General features: G+C 45.1%; 1 long non-coding RNA gene across 1 annotated transcript in view; it reads right to left on the bottom strand.

The window, feature by feature from the left end:
• Window positions 1-14062, bottom strand: part of LOC140426944 (uncharacterized) — a 31196-nt gene extending 17134 nt beyond the window's left edge. Inside the window, exon 1 of the long non-coding RNA XR_011948352.1 lies at window positions 13854-14062. This is a non-coding gene — a long non-coding RNA (uncharacterized lncRNA). The remainder of the gene's footprint in view (window positions 1-13853) is intronic.
• Window positions 14063-14300: the final 238 nt, after the last annotated feature.

Below are 14300 nucleotides of genomic sequence, written 5' to 3'. Positions count from 1 at the left end.
CCCCTTGTATATTTACAGTGATGCATATCACCACAATAACAATCACTAAGGAAACTAACGGGGCTAAAGGGAAATAAGTCCCCTGGACCTGATGGTTGCATCCCACAATATTAAAGTGGCCGCCACAGAGGTGGGAGATTACTACCAGTGCATCCACCAAGAATCTTTAAGTTCTGGAAAAGTTCAAGAAGACTGGAAAACTGTCAATGTAACACCTTTATTCAAAAAAGGAGGGAGACCGGGTAGAATGGGGGAACTTGATGGCAGTTCTGGAGCAGTTTGGGATTGGACCAAGATTTGTGAACCTGGTAAAGCTACTATATAAGGAGCCGAGGGCGAGTGTCCGCACAAACAACATCAGCTCGAGATATTTTTCTCTCCACCGTGGGACTAGGCAGGGATGTCCTATGTCCCCCCCCCCCGCCCCCCCCCTGCTGTTTGCACTCGCGATTGAGCCATTGGCCATCGCATTAAGACGTTTGGGGGTATGGAAAGAAATAGAGCGGGGGAGGGGGGGGGGGGGGGGGAGAAATAGTACATAGGGTGTCCTTATATGCCGATGACTTGCTGTTATACGTGTCGGTACAGAGTGTGTCGATAGGGGAAATATTGGAGCTGCTTAGAGTGTTTGGGTCTTTCTCGGGGTATAAACTAAATCTAGACAAGAGTGAGTATTTTGTGGTGTCTCGGCCGGGGGTGGGAGGGGCTTCCATTCCGTAGGGCAGGGACTCACTTTAGGTACCTGGGGGTGCAGTTTGCCCGGGGGGGGGGGCACCGCAGGTACAACATTTCAAGTTTGGTGGGGAGAGTGAAAGCTGATCTGGCAAGGTGGGATGGTCTCTCTCTGTCACTGGCGGGGGTCGGGTACAGGCGGTTAAAGTGAATGTGTTGCCGCGATTCCTGTTTGTTTTTCAATGCCTGCTGATTTTCCTGCCTGTAGCACCATCGATCACACACGAGGCGAGACGTAGAGAACTTCAATCGAGGCTTTATTGAGCAAACTTGTTCAGACTTGTTCCCCAGCAGCTCAGTCACAGAATGCAGCTGCGGGGAGTAAACCGGGTTCTTATACCCCGCCTATCTGGGTGGAGCCCAGTAGGCGGCAGATCCAATCGGGACCCAGCATCTGTCCTCCAATAGCTCCTCGGCATTCATGGTGCACCCTATTATCCCTAATACATACCACCACACTGCCAAAGGCTTTTTACAGAGAGATTGAGGGAAGGATTACTTTGTTCATATAGGGAGGGAAGGTGGCCAGAGTTAGAAAGGTGCTGCTGCAGAGGGGAAGGCAGGCAGAGGGTTTGGGTCTTCCGAACCTGATGTATTACTACTGGGCGGCGAATGTGGAGAAGGTGCGGAGCTGGGTCAGAGGGGTTGATTCCCAGTGGGTCAGAATGGAGGAGAGTTTGTGCAGGGGGTTGGGATTGAAAGCACTAGCAACAGCGCTGCTCCAGATAGTCCTGGGGAAATACTCAGGGAGTCCGGTAATAATAGCTTCATTGAGAATTTGGAGGCAGTTTCGCCAACACTTCGGGTTGGGAGCAGGGTCAAGGGAAATGCCGATTCGGGGGAACCATAGATTTGAGCCAGGGAGGTGGGATGGAAATTTTCTGAAATGGGAGGAGAAGGGGATTAAGACACTAAAAGATTTGTTTCTTAGGCGTCGGTTTGCAGGATTGAGGGAGCTGGAAGCGAAGTATGGGCTGGAGCAGGGGGAAATGTTTGGATACATGCAGGTTTGAGATTTTGCCAGAAAGGAGATAGAGCTTCCTGGTGGAGCCGGCCTCCACATTGCTGGAGGAGGTGCTGACGACAGGGGGACTGGAGAAGGGGATAGTGTCAGCGGTTTCCGGAGCTATTTTGGAAGAGGAGAAGGCACCACTGGAAGGGATCAAAGCAAAGTGGGAGGAAGAGTTGGGAGAGGAGATGGAGGAGGGGTTCTGGTGTGAGGTGCTCCGGAGAGTGAATGCCTCCACCTTGTGCGCGAGGTTGGGGCAGATACAGTTGAAGGTGGTATACAGAGCACACCTCATGAGGGCGAGGATGAGCCGATTCTTTGAAGGGGTAGAAGATGTGTGTGAAAGTTGCGGGAGAGGGGACCCCCGCTAATCATGTTCATATGTTTTGGTCCTGTCCAAAGCTAGAGGATTACTGGAAGGAGGTTTTTAGGATAATTTCTAAAGTAGTGCACGTGAAACTGGACCCGGGCCCCCAGGAGGTCATATTCGGCGTGTCGGACCAGCCAGGGTTGGAAACGGGTGCGGAGGCAGATGTTGTAGCCTTTGCCTCATTGATCGCCCGAAGGCGGATCCTGATATATGTTGGCGAGCAACCTCTCCACCCTGTGCCCTGGCGTGGCGGAGGGACCTGTTGGAATTCTTGACTCTTGAGAAGGTTAAGTTTGAACTGAGGGGAAGGATGGAGGGGTTCTACAATTCATGGGCATTATTCATTATGCACTTTCAAGAACTGGATAACATCAAACATTAGTTGGGGCGTGTGGGTGGGAGGGTTGGGGGGAGGGGGGGGGGGCGGTGTGTGTTAACGGCAACTATGGGTGATCCCTAATTCCTTTTTGTCATTTGTTTGTGTGAACATGTGGGCTAATGTTTGGGGTTTGTGGGAGGATGGGATTGTTGTTATTGATATGGAGATTGACATATTTGTTACTGATTATTGTTTATTGTTGGTGGGTGTAAATTTGGGAGAAAATATGAAAAATGAGAATAAAAATATTTTTTAAGAAAAGAGGGAGAAAAGAGGGAGACAAAAAACAAGTAACTAAAGACCAGTTAGCTTAACCTTTCATTGGAAAATGTTCAGAGTCCATTATAAAGGATCATAGAAATACATAATCAAGCAGAGTCAGCATGGCTTAATGAAGGGAAATCATGCCCATCAAATTTATTAGAATTCTTGGGAGGTTAAATGAGCAGGATCGATAAAGGAGATCCGGTCGATGTAATATATTTGGATTTCCAAAAAGCATTTGATGAGGTACCACACAAAAGGCTACTTAATATGATAAGAGCCATGGTATTGGGGTAGTATATTAGCATGGATAGAGGATTGGATAACTGATAGAAGGCAGAAAGGAGAGTTGAGATGAGAGGCGCATATTCAGGATGGCAACCTGTAACTAGTAGAGTGTCACAGGGTCCATGTTGGGACCACAATTATTTATAATATATATTAATGACTTGACAATAGTATACACATACATAGTGGTGAGGATGACAGTCTACAGAGGGTTATAGACAAGTTTGAATGGGCAAAAATCTGGCAGATGGAGTATAATGTGGGAATGTAATATGGGAAAATGGGAAAGTTATACACTTAGGTTGGAAGAATAAAGAGGTCAATATTATTTAAATGGAGAAAGGCCACAGAAAACTGCAGTACAAAGGGATGTGGGTCCTTATGCATAAATTCATGCAAGTACAGCAGATAATTGGGAAGGCAAATGGAAAAGTGGCCTTTATTTCAAAGGGAATGGAGTATAAAATTAGGGAAGTCCTGCTAAAACTATACAAGGCACTAGTTAGACTACACCTGGAATACCGTGAACAGTTTTGATCCCCTTATCTAAGATATACTTGCATTGGAGGCAGTCTAGAAAAGGTTCACGAGGTTGATCCGGGTATGGAGAGATTTTCTTATGAGGAAAGGTTAAGTAGGTTGGGCCTGTACTCATTGGAGTCAAGACGAATAACAGAAGCCCTTATTGAGAAATATAGGATTCACAGGGGATTGACAGGGTAGATGCTGAAAGGATGTTTCCTCTTGTGGGACAGTCTAGGACTAGAGCGCATCAAAGAGTAAGGGGGTTGCCCATCTAAAACAGCGATGAAGAGGAATTTCTTCTCTCAGAGGTTAATAAATCTGTGGAATTCTTTACCACTGAGGGCTGTAAAAGCTGGGTCATTCAGACTTTCAAGTCCGAGATGGACAGATTTTTAATCAGGAGGGTAAATCAAGGGTTATGGGGATAAGGTGGGCAAGTGGAGTTGAGGATTATATCAGATCTGCCAGGATCTCACTGAATAATGGAGCAGACATGATGGGCTGACTGGCTGGCTTCTGCTCCTACATCTTATGGTAGAGGATAGCAGAACCAGATTGTGCTTTACCTTGTCCTGCCAGATTTGGGAGTGAATGGCTGTATCAGTTCTCTGCATTAAATATTCAAGATTGCACCGAGTTTGAGAGTGGAGATAAGCTGTACTAGAAATGACCAGGGTCAGAGATTAATGGGGGGCAGTGACATCAAAGGCGGAGGTGAAGATGTTGTTACAAAGATGCGATATGTAGAATATTAATACGCTCAGTGTAAAATATACTGGATTTGAACTAACAGACTGCAGGAGCCACAGCCATACTGCCTCTCTCTCGCTCTAGTCTGTACCTTCTCAACAAAGCTGAGCCCTGTTTGTGGTTTGAAAACCCTCTAGAACACCACATTATTCTTAAAGGAAGATTCTAATTCAACACCACTATTTTCAAGAGAGAACGGAAGCAACCAACCAGGACTGCAGAGAGAGCACTTCAGGTGAGAAACCACAGCACCAGCAGCCATTGTGGGAAGTGACTCTCTTGACCTGTGAACAAGTGTTCGGATAATCTGTGAATAATTTTCCAACTTAACCTTTTCTACTTGGCCAAGTTTTAACATCTGATACTCTGTTCTTCTTGCGTATGCCTGGGGGATGTTGTGCATGCTTTTTTGCATTAGTTAGAAATTAAACATTCTAAACCTCTCTGTTAATAATTTTCGAATCTTTACCAGTTTCGTAATAAAACAAACTCCTCGATAACTCAAGGAATCTGGCTGGTTTAATTCTTACGCTGAACTATACACAGTCAAGTACAGATTGAATTGGGAATATCTCATCTTGCAAAATACAAACTGCTGTAACCAACCCAGGATTGGGACAAAGAGTGGAGTCAGCTCCTCCTAACCTAGCCATATCAATGTTGTTGAGAATAGTGGCTTGGAACTTAAGCAAGGAGTCAGGAAAGCTAGAAGGGGTCACGAAACGTCATTGGCAAATAGGGTTAAGGAAAATCCCAAGGCTTTTTACACGTACATAAAAAGCAAGAGGGTAGCCAGGGAAAGGGTTGGCCCACTGAAGGATAGGCAAGGGAATCTATGTGTGGAGCCAGAGGAAATGGGCGAGGTACTAAATGAATACTTTGCATCGGTATTCACCAAAGAGAAGGAATTGGTAGATGTTGAGTCTGGAGAAGGGGGTGTAGATAGCCTGGGTCACATTGTGATCCAAAAAGACGAGGTGTTGGGTGTCTTAAAAAATATTAAGGTAGATAAGTCCCCAGGGCCTGATGGGATCTACCCCAGAATACTGAAGGAGGCCGGAGAGGAAATTGCTGAGGCCTTGACAGAAATCTTTGGATCCTCGCTGTCTTCAGGGGATGTCCCGGAGGACTGGAGAATAGCCAATGTTGTTCCTCTGTTTAAGAAGGGTAGCAAGGATAACCCCGGGAACTACAGGCCGGTGAGCCTTACTTCAGTGGTAGGGAAATTACTGGAGAGAATTCTTCGAGACAGGATCTACTCCCATTTGGAAGCAAATGGACGTATTAGTGAGAAGCAACACGGTTTTGTGAAGGGGAGGTCGTGTCTCACAAACTTGATAGAGTTTTTCGAGGAGGTCACTAAGATGATTGATGCAGGCAGGGCAGTGGATGTTGTCTATATGGACTTCAGTAAGGCCTTTGACAAGGTCCCTCGTGGTAGACTAGTACAAAAGGTGAAGTCACACGGGATCAGGGGTGAGCTGGCAAGGTGGATACAGAACTGGCTAGGCCATAGAAGGCAGAGAGTAGCAATGGAAGGATGCTTTTCTCATTGGAGGGCTGTGACCAGTGGTGTTCCACAGGGATCAGTGCTGGGACCTTTGCTCTTTGTAGTATATATAAATGATTTGGAGGAAAATGTAACTGGTCTGATTAGTAAGTTTGCAGACGACACAAAGGTTGGTGGAATTGCGGTTAGCGATGAGGACTGTCGGAGGATACAGCAGGATTTAGATTGTCTGGAGACTTGGGCGGAGAGATGGCAGATGGAGTTTAATCCGGACAAATGTGAGGTAATGCATTTTGGAAGGACTAACGCAGGTAGGGAATATACAGTGAATGGTAGAACCCTCAAGAGTATTGAAAGTCAAAGAGATCTAGGAGTACAGGTCCACAGGTCATTGAAAGGGGCAACACAGGTGGAGAAGGTAGTCAAGAAGGCATACGGCATGCTTGCCTTCATTGGCCGGGGCATTGAGTATAAGAATTGGCAAGTCATGTTGCAGCTGCATAGAACCTTAGTTAGGCCACACTTGGAGTATAGTGTTCAATTCTGGTCGCCACACTACCAGAAGGATGTGGAGGCTTTAGAGAGGGTGCAGAAGAGATTTACCAGAATGTTGCCTGGTATGGAGGGCATTAGCTATGAGGAGCGGTTGAATAAACTCGGTTTGTTCTCACTGGAACGAAGGAGGTTGAGGGGAGACCTGATAGAGGTATACAAAATTATGAGGGGCATAGACAGAGTGGATAGTCAGAGGCTTTTCCCCAGGGTAGAGGGGTCAATTACTCGGGGGCATAGGTTTAAGGTGAGAGGGGCAAGGTTTAGAGTAGATGTACGAAGCAAGTTTTTTTACGCAGAGGGTAGTGGAGTGCCTGGAACTCTCTACCGGAGGTGGTGATGGAAGCAGGGACGATAGTGACATTTAAGGGGCATCTTGACAAATACATGAATAGGATGGGAATAGAAGGATACGGACCCAGGAAGTGTAGAAGATTGTACTTTAGTCGGGCAGCATGGTTGGCCCGGGCTTGGAGGGCCGAAGGGCCTGTTCCTGTGCTGTACATTTCTTTGTTCTTTGGCTGCAGAAATGTCATGCTGAATATTGCGCTAAAAGGTAGACAGCTAGGAATTTGGAGGTTTAGTTGTAAAGTGAGAATTTTCTTTTCCAGGGGCGGTCAGAAATAAGCAAGTTTGAGAGGACAATGGGGTGTGGGTGAACAGTGATACCAGGAAGTGATCAGCAATGGCCTTATCTGTGCCTGTCACAAAGGATGCAGAGGTATGCAAGATGGCAAGGTTCTTGTGGTGGCTGTGAATATGGGTAGAGCAGTTCAACTGAAGGAGGATATTAAAGGAGGACAGTGAACTCAGAAGAGAGCTTGAGGAGTTGAGATGGAGATTGAAATAATTTGGTGCAGAGGCCGAGCGAGGAAAGTAGTGAAGATAGCGCTGAGAAACTTGGTGTGACACTTGCATGGATAGCAGAGAATGAAGTTTACTGAACTATTTCACTAGTTGTAAAGCAGTAAAAAGGCAGTCATATTGAAGCATGAAAGAAGCTTTGCAAAGGTAGCCTTCAAACGAAAAGAAACTGTTTTGTATAAGCTTTTAAAACCGTTGAATTTTCTTTCTGAAGAACAAAGAACAAAGAAAAGTACAGCACAGGAACAGGCCCTTCGGCCCTCCAAGCCTGTGCCGACCATGCTGCCCATCTAAACTAAAATCTTCTACACATCCTGGGTCCGTATCCCTCTATTCCCATCCTATTCATGTATTTGTCAAGATGCCCCTCAAATGTCACTATCGTCCCTGCTTCCACCACCTCCTCCGGCAGCGAGTTCCAGGCACCCACTACCTGTTGTGTTAAAAAAAAAAAAAAAAAAAAAAAAAAAAAAACTTGCCTCGCACATCTCCTCTAAACCTTGCCCCTCGCACCTTAAACCTATGCCCCCTAGTAATTGACCCCTCTACCCTGGGAAAAAGCCAGAAAAAGTGGATGTTTATCAACAGAAGCCCAAGTTTCACAAGTTAACTTGCCTATGAACAAATATTAAGGAAAAAAATAAGCATTCGAAATGGCAAATTATGTTCTCTATACAGCAGCGCAAGTACAGAAGTAGGCCGAGTTTCATGTTGACTCGCCTATAAACAAATGTAAAAGTGTTCCCAAATGGCGAAATATATTATGCAGCAACACAAGTACAGAAGCAGGCCAGTTTCTCAAGCCCGTTGTTACTTAAATGAAATCATGACTGATCTATAACCTAACTCTATCCATCCGGGTTGGCTCCATACCCTTCAACATCCTTGGCTATCAAAAACCTTTCATCTCAATTTTAAGAATCATCTGAGCCAGCATTTTCTGTTTCTTTGTGGGAAAGTGTTCCACAATTCTACCACTCTGCATGAAGTATTTCCTAAATGGCTTGGCTCTGATTTTAGGGTTTCTCCCCTTGTCTTAGACTCTCCTTCCAGCTGAAAAGGTTTCTCTCTACTTAATTAATGCTCTTATAATGAGGTAACTTTTACAAACACTTGCTGTCATGCTCATACACAAAGAATGAGCACTTGGATGAGGCAGGCGGCTTGTGGAAGCCATGAAACATACCCAACATGAATCAGCATTTTTAAGTGAAAGAAGAAATAGCATTTGTTTTGGGCACTTAAACCCCAAAAAGTTGTGAAATTTCCAATTAACTTGATTTACTTGAAATGCTCATTTCACACAAACATAAATTAATGACATTTATTTGGTCAAGTGTATACATTTTTGAATATGTAATGCAATCTTTATCAAGATAGTAATACAAAATGGGGGTACTTCAGAGGAAATCAGTTTCCTTGAAGGTTTTGTGGGAAAATGCACTGCCTTGATGTGGTAATATGCCAAGAGTAGTAAGGGCGTGGAATGCCCTGCCTGCAACAGTAGTGGACTCGCCAACACTAAGGGCATTCAAATGGTCATTGGATAGACATATGGACGATAAGGGAATAGTGTAGATGGGCTTTAGAGTGGTTTCACAGGTCGGCGCAACATCGAGTGCCGAAGGGCCTATACTGCGCTGTAATGTTCTATGTTCTATGTTCTAAGCATGCTTCCTGGTCTATACAGTTTTAGCTGATCTCTGCTGGTAATGCAATTAATAATAATAATCTTTATTGTCACAAGTAGGCTTACATTAACATTGCAATGACGTTACTGTGAAAAGCCCCTAGTCGCCACACTCTGGCACCTGTTCGGGTACGCAGAGGGAGAATTCAGAATATTCAATTCACCTAACAGCACATCTTTCGGGACTTGCGGGAGGAAACCTGTGCACCCGGAGGAAACCCACGCATACATGGAGAACGTGCAGACTCCACACAGACAGTGACCCAAGTCGGGAATCGAACCTGGGACCCTGGAGCTGTGAAGCAACAGTGCTACCAAGCTGCTGTAGAGATCCTACAACTGGTTTCAGCAGATGAGTCTAATCTAAGCTGGCAATTCAGTGCAGCACTCAGGAGGTGCTACTTTTGAGTTGAGAGATTAAATCAAGGCAAAATCTGCCAGCTCTTAAGGTTGTAAAAGATCTCATGGTACTACTTGAAGAGGAGCAGACAGTTTTCTTTAGTAACCTGGACAGTGTCAACGATGCTGGTTTAAGGGTTTATACAAATGAGAGCATGCTGCACACAATTTGGATAACACATTTTCTCCATTACAGCAGTGATTATACTTGGTTGCAAAGTGTTTGTGATATTTTCAGATAGTGAAAGGTGCTATATAAATGCACGATTTTGTTTACAGTCAGGATTTCACAAGAAATAGCAGGAACAGGCTATCAGTTCCTGCAGCAAGATTTTGGCTGAACTTATATATCAATTCCAATTCCGCCTCCCCAACCTTCAATTTCCTAGTGCCCAAAGAGCTAGCAATTTCAGTCTGGAACATTAACTACGTATCTGTAACTCACTGAGGTAGAGACTTCTCACGAGCCAGAGTGAAGAAATTCCACCTCATCTCCGTTCCAAATGGCCAACCCCATATACTGAGACTATAGCCCCTTGATTTGGAGACTCCAGTCAGAGGAAACAAACTCTCAGCAACTCCTCTTGTCAAGCCCTCCAAGCATTTTATACATTTTAATGAGATCATTACTCATTCTTCTTTGCTCCATTGAATATGGGCCAATCCTACTCAATTTCTCCTAATGGGGCAGCCCTGTCTTGCCAAGAATCAAATCAATGAACCTTAATTGCACCCCTGTAAAGGTATGTATAATTCTTTCTTGGGTAAGGAGATTAAAACTGTATCTAGTATACCAAGCATGATCTCACAAAAGCCCTTACATACTTTCAGTTCTTTACTTCTATACTGCAACCAATTGCAATGAAGGCTGACATACAATAAACACTTCAGAAGTCAAGTTCTATCTGGTTGCCATCACACAATAATTTCAAAGCATTCTGCTTTACCATTCTTACCAAATTAGAAAACTTCAGACTTATACACCTCCTCCACATTCTTGCCCAATTATTTATTCAGCCTATATACCATTGCCGTTTCTTTATGCCAACCTCCAAGCTTACCTAGCTTTGTATAATTAATAAACATGGATTTTTTAATGAGGGGTCTGAGTGCAAATCATTGAAATTAATTTTAAGTCGATGAAGGCCAAGCACTGATCCTTATGGCACTCCCACGAATTACACCCTGCCACCGTGATAATTTGCCATTGATTCCTACTCTTTTTTTTTTGGTCTGTTAACCAATCCTCAATCCATGCCCCATTTCCATGAGCCCTAATTTTATGTAACAACCGCTTGCATGCCACTTTATTGAATGCTTTTTAAAGGTCCAAATACATACATCCACCGGTCCACCCTTATCTATCCTTCTAGTTATGGTCTCAAAAACAAATCTGTCGAACATAATTTTCTTTTCATATAACATGCTGAGCTGGATTCTCCGTCCCGCCGTGGCACGTTTCTGCCCCGACCTGCTGGCAGGATTCTCCGTTACGCTGGCCGGTCAATGGGGTTTCCCATTGTGGGGCAGCCCCACACCGTCAGGAAACCCCCAGGAGCTGGCAAAACGGAGAATCCCGCCGGCAGAGAATCCCAACCGCTGACTCTTGGTTCCCCACATTTTTCAACATGTTACATAGAACATAGAACAGTACAGCACAGAACAGGCCCTTCAGCCCTCAATGTTGTGCCGAGCATTGTCCGAAACCAAGATCAAGCTATCCCACTCCCTGTCATTCTGGTGTGGTCAAAGTGCCTATCCAATAACCGCTTGAAAGTTCCTGAAGTGTCTGACTCCATTATCACAGCAGGCAGTCCATTCCACACCGTAACCACTCTCTGAGTAAAGAGCCTACCACAGACATCCCTCCTATATCTCCCACCCTGAATCTTATAGTTGTGCCGCCTTGTAACAGCTACATCCACCCGAGGAAATAGTCTCTGAATGTCCACTATCTATCCCCCTCATTATCTTATAAACCTCTATTAAGTCGCCTCTCATCCTCCTCCGCTCCAAAGAGAAAAGCCCTAGCTCCCTCAGCCGTTCCTCATAAGACCTATCCTGTAAACCAGGCAGCATCCTTGTAAATCTCCTTTGCACCCTTTCCAATGCTTCCACATCCTTCCTATAATGAGGTGACCAGAACTGCACACAATACTCCAAATGTGGTCTCACCAGGGTCATGTATAGTTGCAGCATAACCCCCGTAGCTCTTAAACTCAAGCCCCCTGTTCATAAACGCCAACACACTATAAGCCTTCTTCACAGCTCTATCCACTTGACTGGCAACCTTCAGATATCTGTGGACATGAACCCCAAGATCTCTCTGTCCCTCCACATTCCTCAGAACCCTGCCGTTGACCCTGTAATCCGCATTCATTTTTTCTACCAAAATGAATCACCTCGCACTTTTCAGGGTTAAACTCCATCTGCCATTTTTCGGCCCAGCTCTGCATCCTATCAATGTCTCTTTGCAGCCTACAACAGCCCTCCACCTCACCCACTACTCCACCAATCTTGGTGTCATCAGCAAATTTACTGACCCACCCTTCAGCCCCCTCCTCCAAGTCATTGATGAAAATCACAAATAGCAGAGGACCCAGCACTGATCCCTGTGGTACACCGCTGGTAACTGGTCTCCAGTCTGAAAATTTTCCAACCACCACCTGTCTTCTATGTGATAGCCAGTTACTTATCCAATTGGCCAAATTTCCCTCTATCCCACACCTCCTTACTTTCTTCATGAGCCGATCATGGAGAACCTTATCAAACGCCTTACTAAAATCCATGTATACGGCATCAACTGCTCTACCTTCATCTACACAGTAAGAAGTTTTACAACACCAGGTTAAAGTCCAACAGGTTTGTTTCGATTTCACTAGCTTTCGGAGCGCTGCTCCTTCCTCTACACACTTAGTTACCTCCTCAAAGAATTCAATCAGATTTGTGAGGCAAGACTTACCCTTCACGAATCCATGTTGACTATCCCGGATTAAGCTGCATCTTTCCAAATGGTCATAAATCCTATCCTTCAGGACCTTTTCCATTATCTTCCCGACCACCGAAGTAAGATTAACTGGCCTATAATTACCAGGGTCATTCCTATTCCCTTTCTTGAACAGAGGAACAACATTCGCCACTCTCCAGTCCTCTGGCACTATCCCAGTGGACAGCGAGGACCCAAAGATCAAAGCCAAAGGCTCTGCAATCTCTTCCCTTATCTCCCAAAGAATCCTTGGGTATATCCCATCTGGCCCAGGGGACTTGTCGACCCTCAGGTTTTTCAAAATTGCTAATACATCCTTCCTCAGAACATCTACTTCCTCCAGCCTACCCGCCTGAATCACACTCTCATCCTCAAAAACATTGCCCCTCTCCTTTGTGAACACTGAAGAAAAGTATTCATTCAACACCTCTCCTATTTCTTCTGACTCCATGCACAAGTTCCCACTACTGTCCTTCAGCCCTACCCTCACCCTGGTCATTCTTTTATTTCTCACATAAGAGTAAAAAGCCTTGGGGTTTTCCTTGATCCGACCCTCCAAGGACTTCTCATGCCCCCTCCTAGCTCTCCTAAGCCCTTTATTCAGCTCATTCCTTGCTACCTTGTAACCCTCAAGCGACCCTACTGAACCTTGTTTTTTCATCCTTACATACTCTTCCTTTTTCCTCTTGACAAGACATTCAACCTCTGTTCTTTGTGACTGCTATTGTCAAGGCAGGCAAATGTTTTGTTTAACGTCTCTGCTATTTCCTTATTTCCCGTTATAATTTGTCCAGTCTCTGCCTGAGGGAGCCACATTTACTTTCACTAATCTCCCCCATTTCACATGTTTGTAAAAACTCTTATTATCCTTTACAAAAATATTTCTTGCTGGTTTACTCATTCTAATTTTTCTCCTTTTATCACTTCCTCAGATATATTTTTCTGAAACCCTCTCAATCTGCAGGCTTATTACTTTCCGGCAACATTAGGGGCGCGATGTAACGGAAATAAAAGAGTCCTGTGTCAAGCGCCGAGAACTTGCCCACTATTAAATGGGACTTTGCTTTGTTTCTGGGCGTCAGCGAGGAATGCCCCGCCAAGGCCGCACTTAGTCCCGTTTCCTGCACCAAACAGCTCCGCTCACCAGTGCAGGAGGATATGATCTCTGGACCCCCCACCGTGGCCTCCGGTCCCCCACAACAACCCCAACTCACCAATAAGGGGGTAATTGAGCCCCACGCACTCCATCTAAGGGCAGGGCAGCCCAGGCCCAAACCCTGGCATGGGCACAATGTCATCTGGGCACCCTGGCACTGCCGAGAGCCCAAGCCCTGTAAACAGTGCCTGCGCGGGGTCTCCGAATGAGCCGGTTAGGTTCTGGGCGCTGGGTGGATCTGGCACAGACATACTCAAGTGAGTATGGGTCCCGTCCTCAATGGCCGGTAAATCTTACTTAGATCTTTAATCTAATACTATGCTCTATTTCTCCGGTTAGCAATGACAATTTCTCCAGTGCAGATCAGGAATATACTTACATTTTAAAGAAACCATTCTCCAATGAGTGCTATCGCTTATCCACCTTCACATCTTCTAATTTAATTTTCCAATCTACTTTGGTCAACTTGCCTCTCAGTTTCAGAATCAAATTTAACAGGAAAATCAGTTTATTTATAAAAACTCATTCACAGGATGTGGGCATTGCTGGCAAGACCAGCAAAATGATTGCTCAATCCCAAATACACTGCAATAGAGGTGATTTACCATTTTATGATCCCACTTGCCCAGAGGATTGTTTACTATAAGATTACCAATTAACCTGGACTCCTTGCACAATACTGGGTCTAGAATAGCCTGTTCCCTAGTTGGTTCCTCAACACTGATCACCATCCAATGACTCATGCTGGATGTGCAGACTTGGGGAAAGTAAGACTTAAGACAGCAGTAATGACCATCTTGGTTAAATATCCTCATAGCTCAGACAA

The sequence above is a fragment of the Scyliorhinus torazame genome, chromosome 7, assembly GCF_047496885.1.
Source record: "Scyliorhinus torazame isolate Kashiwa2021f chromosome 7, sScyTor2.1, whole genome shotgun sequence".
NCBI classification, from domain to species: domain Eukaryota; kingdom Metazoa; phylum Chordata; class Chondrichthyes; order Carcharhiniformes; family Scyliorhinidae; genus Scyliorhinus; species Scyliorhinus torazame.
This window is presented reverse-complemented; position numbering and strand designations above follow the sequence as displayed.